The sequence below is a fragment of the Biomphalaria glabrata genome, chromosome 3, assembly GCF_947242115.1.
Source record: "Biomphalaria glabrata chromosome 3, xgBioGlab47.1, whole genome shotgun sequence".
Lineage (NCBI taxonomy): Eukaryota > Metazoa > Mollusca > Gastropoda > Planorbidae > Biomphalaria > Biomphalaria glabrata.
In genome coordinates this window covers 43,410,201-43,420,211 of record NC_074713.1, presented here as the reverse complement: position 1 = coordinate 43,420,211, position 10,011 = coordinate 43,410,201, and the positions used below count along the sequence as shown (strand labels likewise).

General features: G+C 38.9%; 1 long non-coding RNA gene across 1 annotated transcript; it reads right to left on the bottom strand.

Moving 5' to 3' along the window:
- Positions 1–1,870: 1,870 nt before the first annotated feature.
- LOC129924898 (uncharacterized) lies at positions 1,871–10,011 on the bottom strand. Its single transcript, XR_008776775.1, has 2 exons — positions 9,689–10,011; positions 1,871–2,305 (listed from the first exon to the last, which is right to left on the bottom strand). It is a non-coding gene; the product is annotated as an uncharacterized LOC129924898 (long non-coding RNA).

Genomic DNA, 10,011 nt, shown 5'->3' with positions numbered 1-10,011 from the left:
TCGGGACAAGCGATACCTGCCCATGTGGACCATCTCCAGAGATTGCTGACCATTTCCTTCAAAGCTGCATACTATATCAAGAGGCCCGAACAAGACTCTGGCCCCAAAACCCTACTATAGAAGAAAAACTATACGGAGAACTGATTGATCTGGAAACCACTGCGCGGTTCATCTCAGATATAGGAACCATCATCTGAACTCTCCGACATGGAAAATAAGAACGAAGAAGAAGAAGAAGGTCTCAATTTTACCATTTGAAATTTTCATACATAGAGTTAAAATTAAATAGCAAACTTTTTATTGAACCCAGTGTTTGGAATGAAGGAAATGTTGATAAAAGTATTTAACACAACAATTCTATCATAATCTGTGGGCAATTTTTGTATCACTGCGAAACTGAAGCTTAAAATTAGCGTCCTTAGTCTGTTTAGTTTATAGTAACACATCTCCCATTAAACAGTTTTATGTCTTGATTTACAATAGCTTGTTGATTACAGACAAATCGTTATATAACGGGACCGATGGTCATAGAAGGACTGAATACTGACCTGCAACGTCACAACCTGTGGGCAGTGGAGATCAATAGCTTGTTGCCACGTCACAGGTCTGTGCTGCGCACAGGTTGCGACGTTGCAGGTCAGTATTCAGGCCAACTCCAGCGAATGGTTTCGCATAGAAGAAGTGAACACTGCACTGCCAAGTCGCAACTTGTAAGCAATGGAGACCAATAGTTCGTTGCCACGTCACAGGTCTGTAAGGCGTGGCAACGAATTATTGGTCTCCATTGCCCACAGGTTGCGACGTCCTAGGTTAGTGTTGTGTCCTGTAACGAATCTTCTGTAACGAATCTTCTATAACGAATCTTATATAACGAATCTTCTGTAACTAACGGCCTCGGTTGATTACAGTGCTGTAACACAGGGGTCCAGTCGTTGCGATATTCCTTAGAGAGCGCAAATGTTCTAATTTTAGATTTTCTTTTTCTTCTTCCATCCTGTTGTTGAAATTAGAGTTCTGTAGTCATTGTTAATAGGTTTGGTTGGAGAGTACCAGTTACCAAAATTTGCGTGAATCAAATTGGGTCATAGGTCATTGTAATATAGATTACTTGAGTTGTCTCTCTCATCACTATCACACATACACTTTTGTTTTCTTACATACACATTCTCTTATACTCACACACAAATGCTCACAGATTACAACACATATTTGTCTTTTCCAAATCACATTCTCTTAGACACACGCGCATACTCACAGAGAACAACAACACACACATACACACACACATTAGCTCTCTCACACATTCTCTAACACCCCCACACACAGTAACAAATACTCCCAAATTGCATCGCTCAGATTTGAACTCGCTGACCGTAGCGGTTTAACCAAATATGAAAAAAAGGGAAGTAAGTATTACTGCCTGACATAGAAAAACTAAGTGTGACTTCCCCTATCCCTTTTTTTTTCTCTATTCATTCATAAACTATCTACAATGAAGAGGCTACGGCGTCGAACATTTTTAGCTTTTCTGGCATGCATTGTGGGAAAGTACGTCACAAGGAAAAAGCTAAAATTAGCACCGAGCAGGCGTAGAAGATAAAATGCGTGCAGAAGTGTGCAAGTGTGTGCGCAAGGAAATAACATTTGTACTTTTGCGGTCGTTTGGCCGGAAATAGTCTTGTTCATTTGATTCACAGATTCAGAATATGAACAAGGCTTGTTCAGATGAACATCTTTTGTTTACATGAATAAAGGTTTTCGTCATAAATCGGTCAAGTGGTGCAAGATTTACGTATAAAACTACACAAACTATTGGTTCTAGCCCCCACTACCTTGGTGTCCACCAAAAAAAAAAAACCAACAAAAATAGTCGGAGTTATCAATAGTCATATATATTTAACTATGATGCATTACTTTAATTTTAAAAATTCCTTATAACAGCTGCCTGTTCGTATGGTATGCACTCTAGACTGTCATCTCGATACTTCCGGGTTCGCATCCTGTCCCGTGAAAGTTTTGGGCTAGGATGCAATAATCTTCAATCCTGAAGGGCCCAATCAATCTGGTCCTGTCAATCCAAATTTAGATCTGCATCTAGATAAACGCATAGCCCTTACGAAGTTAATTCGTTAGATTCAAATGTGCACCACTTCAAGCGCTTGGCAGCTGAACAGAGTGTTTTGAGTTCAAATCTTAGCTGGAGTTTATTTTTAGCTGGTCGTTGTGCTGGTCAGGCAACACACTTGCACTCTGACCACAGGAATAGAATTTTTGTTTATATCAACAGCCTAGAAGAAAACTTGACCTAGAAGAAAAAAAAACAAAAAATGATAATCTAAGTTTGGAGATTAAGAGATTCATCATCATCATCATCATCATCATCATCATCACCTTAAGAGATTGAGGGGAGTGAATAAGAACTAACCGATGCTGTGATGTAACAGCCGATTTGGTTGTGGCTTCTGACCTCGCTGACATCTTCCAGGCCATGAACATGCAAAAGAAAATTCTTGTTTCCTCCCGTTCATAGGGCGGCACCGCTGAAGACCTGCCTCATTGTTAGAAAAAATCGTCAGTAGATATACGACGGATTTTTTTTTTAAACCAATCTTGATCCTGATTGCCTTTAATTCTTATTTACGATACTTTGTTTAACATTCATATACTAGTGCAGGTTTAACATTCAAAGACTAGTGCATGTTTAACATTCATATACTAGTGCAGGTTTAACATTCAAAGACTAGTGCATGTTTAGCATTCATATACTAGTGCAGGTTTAACATTCAAAGACTAGTGCATGTTTAGCATTCATATACTAGTGCATGTTTAGCATTCAAAGACTAGTGCATGTTTAGCATTCATATACTAGTGCATGTTTAGCATTCAAAGACTAGTGCATGTTTAACATTCATATACTAGTGCATGTTGAGCATTCAAAGACTAGTGCATGTTTAACATTCATATACTAGTGCATGTTGAGCATTCAAAGACTATTGCATGTTTAACATTCATATACTAGTGCATGTTGAGCATTCAAAGACTACTGCATGTTTAACATTCAAAGACTAGTGCATGTTTAACATTCATATACTAGTGCATGTTGAGCATTCAAAGACTATTGCATGTTTAACATTCATATACTAGTGCATGTTGAGCATTCAAAGACTACTGCATGTTTAACATTCAAAGACTAGTGCATGTTTAATATTAAAGACTGTTTGTATGTTTAATATTTACGCGAGTGTTTTAAAAATAGAAAGAGATGTGGAAAGGGGGGGGGGGTAAGGCTTGCCCTAATTATTTGCACTCTTATAGCTTCCCTTTCTCTTATCGTACTCCCCCCCCCCCCTTTATTTCCTCTCCCCGACTTTCTAAGTGCTGGTATAAATAAGTGATTGTGTTCAGTATTACTCAGACCCTTCCAAAAATACTTTCTTAGCTCAAGTTCAACTGAGCCTGCACAGTGATGGGAAACTTTGAAGTCTATTTGTTTCTTTGTGGGGCTTACACTGGCACAGTTGTTTTCAAGGGCTAGTTAGACTTTCACAACAAACTTTTTTAACCGGAACATGTCCCTCCTTAGAGATTTTCTTGATTGTTAGAGATGTTGGCGATTTTCAGAATCCAGTTAATCTCTGTAATCTACTTTTGTTGTTCTAAGATCCGGCTTACGTTACAATTACTGCAATACGTCTATTCGGAATAAAATACAGTTTCCCTTTCAACCAACAGTTATCGAGCAGGGTGTCATGTGGCCAGCACAATGACCATATTCATTATGCTCATCTTCATTGAGATTCGAGCCCAGGACCCCAGGAAAGGAAGTCAAGCGGTTAACCACTCAGCTACAGCTTCCTTTCCACAATAAATTACAGTAAAATAGAAAAGAAGAGATAGTGATATGGAGTCATGAGGGGATGATGTTATGGAACTTAAAGAAGTAAGACAATAATAATAAGATGATTGAGTGAGACTTTAAATGAGATAGGCAAAAATAAATGACAAGGACGCTAAAGTGGAAGATTACTGTTGCCAACCAAAAAATAATATTTACTTTGTGCTGCTTAGCTAAAGGGCTTACAAATTTCTGCAGTGCTGAATAGTACAAAAACTTTTGCGTGTGTCTTTCTTATAAATTGCATAGCTTGTCAATACTTCTTTTTTTTTTCTTTTATATACGCCGGAAGCATTAAAAAAAGGATATATATTTATAGATTCTTCTCCATTTATGAAAATCCCGCATTTATCTACTTGTACCGGAAATAAGCCTCGTTCTGACTAAGACTAGGAACATAGACATAAATAAATATAGACTGGCCGATTAAAGAGTTTTATGAAACGAAAATTTGTTACTTGCAATTTTGTGTACTTTATTATACAGCATTTATGAGCAGTATAAAAGTTAAGTATTCATATCTATTTCAGCCATAACCTATATAAGTATTACAATATTTTCACTAGTGTTTTGTTTAATCTCTAAGAATGAAGATCATGCAATTTTTCATAATTCGGAAATCCGAATACAATAGATGTACATGTTTTCAAGTTACACGAAGTTACTTCCTTCGGCCAGTCTATATTTATTTATGTCTATGACTAGGAATCAAAGGCACGTCATTCGCAATCATTTGTATGCATGAAAACAAATTAAGACAGCAGGAGTTGGTGCTGAGCTAATAACTCCATTGTAGCTCGCTACCCCCCTTACTTCCCGAAGCAACAAAAATTCGTTTAAATATTGGTAGATTTATTGACTTAAAAACAATCATCCGCTTTTTTAGAATCAGAGTAAGTAAATGTCATGGCAGGATGGTAATGCAAATGGTTTATGAACCGAGTGACCTGAGGTCGAATCTTGGTCTATTCAAGCCATTAGTACATCAAAGAGTGATGTTTTAAAAGATCCTATGTGTTAAATAATGGAGAAAGCGTCATTGTGTTGGCGACAAAACATCCTCGTTAATCGCTGACCATAGAAATATATGAACTTTGAACTAGCCCAGAGATCTCTAGAACTAGGTAACGAAGTGACGCTGTCGGACTAAACGAAAGTCAGGGCAGATGAACTTCAGCCGCTTCGCTTTCTAGGAAACATGCTTTTAGAGAACTGTGAGAAGAGACGATGTTGGAATGGAAAGAGAGAGGGAAAGAAAGAGAGAGCTTGCGAGAACGAGAGAGAGAGAGAGAGGAGAGAAGAGAGTTGATGGGAGTTGAGGAACGTAAACAAATATAAGTTTGACCTCATGCTGACTCAATATTTACAAAATCGAGGCATTTTCTTGTCCTGTGTACTTATCTACAAGGACATGTTGGCTGATGTTACTACCCCCCCCCCTCTCTCTCCATTCTTGACCTCGCAGTAAACCACATTGTTGTGGTCATCGCGTCTTTAACCAGCAAAGGGTCATGACTCATACTTGACCTAAACTGAACGCCCCGGGCCGAATGGGGTTAATCTGTGCACACACATTTTTATCTATCAGTTCATTGTTGCATTCGTTTGTTTGTTTGTTTGCTCGGCACATTTATGTAACGCTAAGATAGGCGCGTGGGTGTCATGAATCACTGCTGATAAGGTAAGGACAAGTTTTGCACAAGAATGGAGATTGTAATGATGTTCACTGCGGGATCGAGTCGTCAATACAGTGTTTGCATTCTATAGGATTGAACTCAATCTCACCATAGCACAAGAAAGACGACTATGGGCGGGTACAAACTTAATATGCTTAAGAATAAAATGGACCAAAAGCTGCTGCCAGGGAAGGGTAGAGTCCAAGAGTCCAGAGCATTGTGAAGCCGAAACTTCAACCCCCCATGAATTCTTAAAGGGTGCAATTGATGGGAGATCACTAAAGAACACAAAAGGCGGGAGTATATCATTACTACACATTGGCTACGTTTTCAAAATTGGGAATTTTTCTTTGAAATTTAACCTACTTTGTCTTGAAGTGGGCTAGATCTAGAACTAAACTTTTAGTGTGAAAATGTCATGAAATCTATACTTTAAAGTAGAAAATAAGGCGCATGTATGTATGTATGTACGTATGTATAGATGTATGTATGTATATAATGCGGGTAATGTCTGGCTATTAGTGAATAGCGTTTCAATTATAAAACGTTCCATATACAGTATTTATTTTTGTTAATATGTAGTTGTTGTTTTTTGGAGACGGCACATTTGCAGGCAATCCAAAACTGTATGAACATTTGGAAACACAAAAGGGTGAAAATGTGGCTAAGAATAAATTAGGTTTGTTTGTCATACATCTTTGTATCATCTTAGTAATATAATACAATTATTGTGGTTTCAGACCCCGTCCGTCGACACCCCTAAACGCACTGCAGAGGCTTGGGTCGGCCTAAGACCTGATGATCCTTAACCCAGAAAGAACGTTTAAGCCTCATAGTTATGAATCTACCTATTACATTAAGCTTCTAAATAGAATTCTGTATTATTTCACTGCCGGAGAAACCGAGATTTGAGAAATTGAAAGTACCCAGCAATACCTTCAAGGCAGTAACCTTTATACCTGTTTCTAACGAGGTGACTTAGGGTTAGTCGAACAACAATCTACGTTGCGAGGAAAAAAATATATGGCGCCAACACATCCAGAATCTTGATTAAAAATAAAAGCGGGAAAAAAATATAAAAAATTATAACCGAGTTGACTGAGAAACAGAACAAAAACACAACAACAACAATTTTGACGTCATGACGTCAACGGAAAACGAGAATCCCAGATGGAAAACGCTGACGTCGGAGCAAGCGCACCGAAATAAAAAAGGGAAACATATGACGTCATTAGGCTGAATCAAGGTTAACGTTTGTGAGGGCAGGTGCTGACGTGAGTTGATAGAGAGAGAGAGAGGGAGAGAGAGAGAGAGGTTTGAGTACAGGTAGAGATGCATATTATTATTATATATAACGATATGCATTCTTCAACTATATACAAAATTGTAAGTTGGTCATGTATTACTGCTCTAAATGTGTATATCGGTCACCAGCAGAAGACTTGTGCATTTGGTTACGTAGCTAGTAAGATGAGTCTTAGATTGACTTTCGTAATGTAGAATTGATTCATATGCAAGTTAGTCTGGAGCGATTTTTAATTCCATAATATAATCTATTTTTAGCCTTAATTTTACAACATATTTGATCGTGCACATTAATAATTCTGATTACAAATTTTGAATATTATAATTTATTTACATTATAATGGAACAGTTACGTCAAAACAGCGAACCAGATCCTGCCTGTGTCACGGTGTTCTCCGGCTCTGGAAGCTGTGTTAACTTCATGACAACTTATCGCAAAGATCAGTGAGGTCATGTCCGTCCTGTGGCAGGTTGCCTTATGAAAAGGCACACGCTGCGCTCCACTGAACTCGACGAACGTTTCGCGGTGATGCGAGAACGGTACGGCACCACTACAATTACAAATCAAGTATCTTTTAAATTCGGTCATCCGTTTCTATGAAATAGGGTTAACGAGGGTGTCATGTGACAACGACCAACCGCCCTCGCGTCATCTGCCCTAGAGATCTCAAGGCCAGAAAGAAGAAATTATATCTTTTAATTCTAAATTTACAAAGTCAATCTTCAACCTTAAATACAAGTTATAATAAGACTCGAAAATACAAGAAGTATTTTTCTCTTGGTCGTATTTATGCGCTCCTGGTGCCATATCTATTTCTTCCAAAGTGTAGGCTATTTATAGATATGGTCAGGTTGATCTGTGCCTACAGGTTTGTTTTCAGGTAATGACGAATGCTTCTGACCTCCTTTTCGGCTATCCTGTACGCCTCTGCAGGCGAATGAAGGCGGCCCTACCACAGGAGGATATTTTGGTCAATCATGATTGCACTTTTCAGTTTCAGCCGTTTTCGTCTGAGTGCGTGAGCTGATGGCGAGTGTTTATTGCGCTCAGGGGCGGCGTCATAAAACATGACACTAATTAGCACCTTGAAAGGAGGGCGTGTAATCGCAGTCTCCTTTCCTTATGCAGTGTTGACGCTTGATGTAACAAACTTCTAATTTAGAATTGTAGACGAAACAGAAGGAGTTCTTCGGACGTTTTAAATAAGAGAACAGCCCGCTCTTTACACAAGTGAATACACACTAACCGATTAGTAAATACACAATATACGATATTTAAATACACTTTACGATGTGTAAATACATTTACAACGTGTAAATACACTTTATGGTGTGTAAATACACTTGTCGATGAGCACATTTACTATACGTTATGTAGTAGTGACAAACCAACCTTTTTCAACTTGGGAATCAAATACATTTCGGACTTATAGTTCACGGGCCGCATCATAGCAAAGTAAATAAAAAATGTAACAATACTGCAGGATTTATCCCGTTTTTATATAAAATAAAAATTAATTGACTACCATTAATTAATTAATAATTGGCTTATTTTTTGTTGTTGATTTGTGTGTTGTCATCGATATTGAATAATTGTGTACAATTTCAACTTGACTCGAGAATGGGAAGTTGGAGGAATAATGTGGACAAGATTTGCTCCAGACAGATGGATGGAGTTGATATAAGCTTTTTAAAAATTATCAATGCAAATGAACCTCTACGAGAATTAGTTTCGAGTGGCCAGATCGCCACAAGTGGCTCTCGGGCCGTAGTTTAAGCCTCACTGGCCTGCAGTGTAGTTTACATTGTTTGCGGAGCGTGCATGCGTCTTTTCTATCACTTCAAAGTATTTTCATTTCAACCATGCATATCTTGATTTCAACTAATAACTTAGACTGTCGCTGTGTTGTATAGTCGCTGCATTACTTCCCTTCTGTAGACCGAAAAGAGCCTTGCTTCCAGTCTTATAAAGGCAAAAAGGAAATGCCAAGAGGTCAGGTAGTCCTGACCTTTCACCGACCATCTGTATCATCTCAGCAGCCGCGTTCCATCTATAAATTTTAACTACCACCAACTGTACAGTCGAAGAACCAACCAAACTCCTTTAGATGAAGAAATCGGAAATAAGAAGATGGGGGCTGGATTGGGCACAGTTTGCGCCAAGCGCCAACTAGCATCACAAGGCAGGCATTGAAGTGGAAATCACAAGGCAACAGAAAGCAAGGGCGTCCTAGAAGCCCCTGGCGACTGGAGCTAAAGGCAGACAGTTTGGTTACTCCTGGAACAAGATGGATAGAATAGCTCATGACAGGGGGCTATGGAGATTTAATGTTGGCCGCCCATACTCCAATAGGGGTGACTGTAAGTAAGATGTACAGTGATTAAAAATAGGGTTAAGCGCTTCACTAGTAACCACCGAGGGTCTTCACATAATTTGTTGTCCACTGTCTGTAGAACTATGGTAATTGCCTCAATTTCGGCTTCAAAGTTTGAGCAGTAATCGCCACAGGGTGCGCTTATCTCAAAGTGTTTATTTTTAGGGAAGACCAGGAAGGCACCAAGACCAGCATTGATTGTGTCTTTGAAGGCCGATCCGTCGGTATATATATGGATAGCTGTTTTTTTGGATAGTTTTCAATTGTTTCGAGCGTGCCCACTTTGAGCTCCAATGGATTTAATCCTTTTGTTAAGGTGTTATTTAGTAAATGTGTTTTAATGGTTGGTTGTTTGTAGCTTAGTCCGGGTGTTATGTTTGAAAATCTGGTAATTTTGTCGCGAAGAGCTTAAACTATGGAAAATGAAAGTAACTCACTTGTACCGTGGTGACTATGATTCAGTGGTAGACGTTATATGTCCCCAACAGAAAAGACTACAACGTCGATGCTACCTACCCTCTCCCCCGCTCTATCTCAGCGTGCTGTAGGTTTATCTATATTTGCATTTTGAGCCTGTGTTTGCATATGTGTACGTGTGTGTGTATATGTGATCGGAGTACCCCCAAATTGATTTATTATAATGTACTGAGGTGAGCTGTTTCGTTGCAGGTAAGAGGCGCACACACACACACAGCAACAACGAGGCTCCTGCGCGTGCTCCATCAACCACTTCTGCAACCAGGGTCAGACAACCACCCAC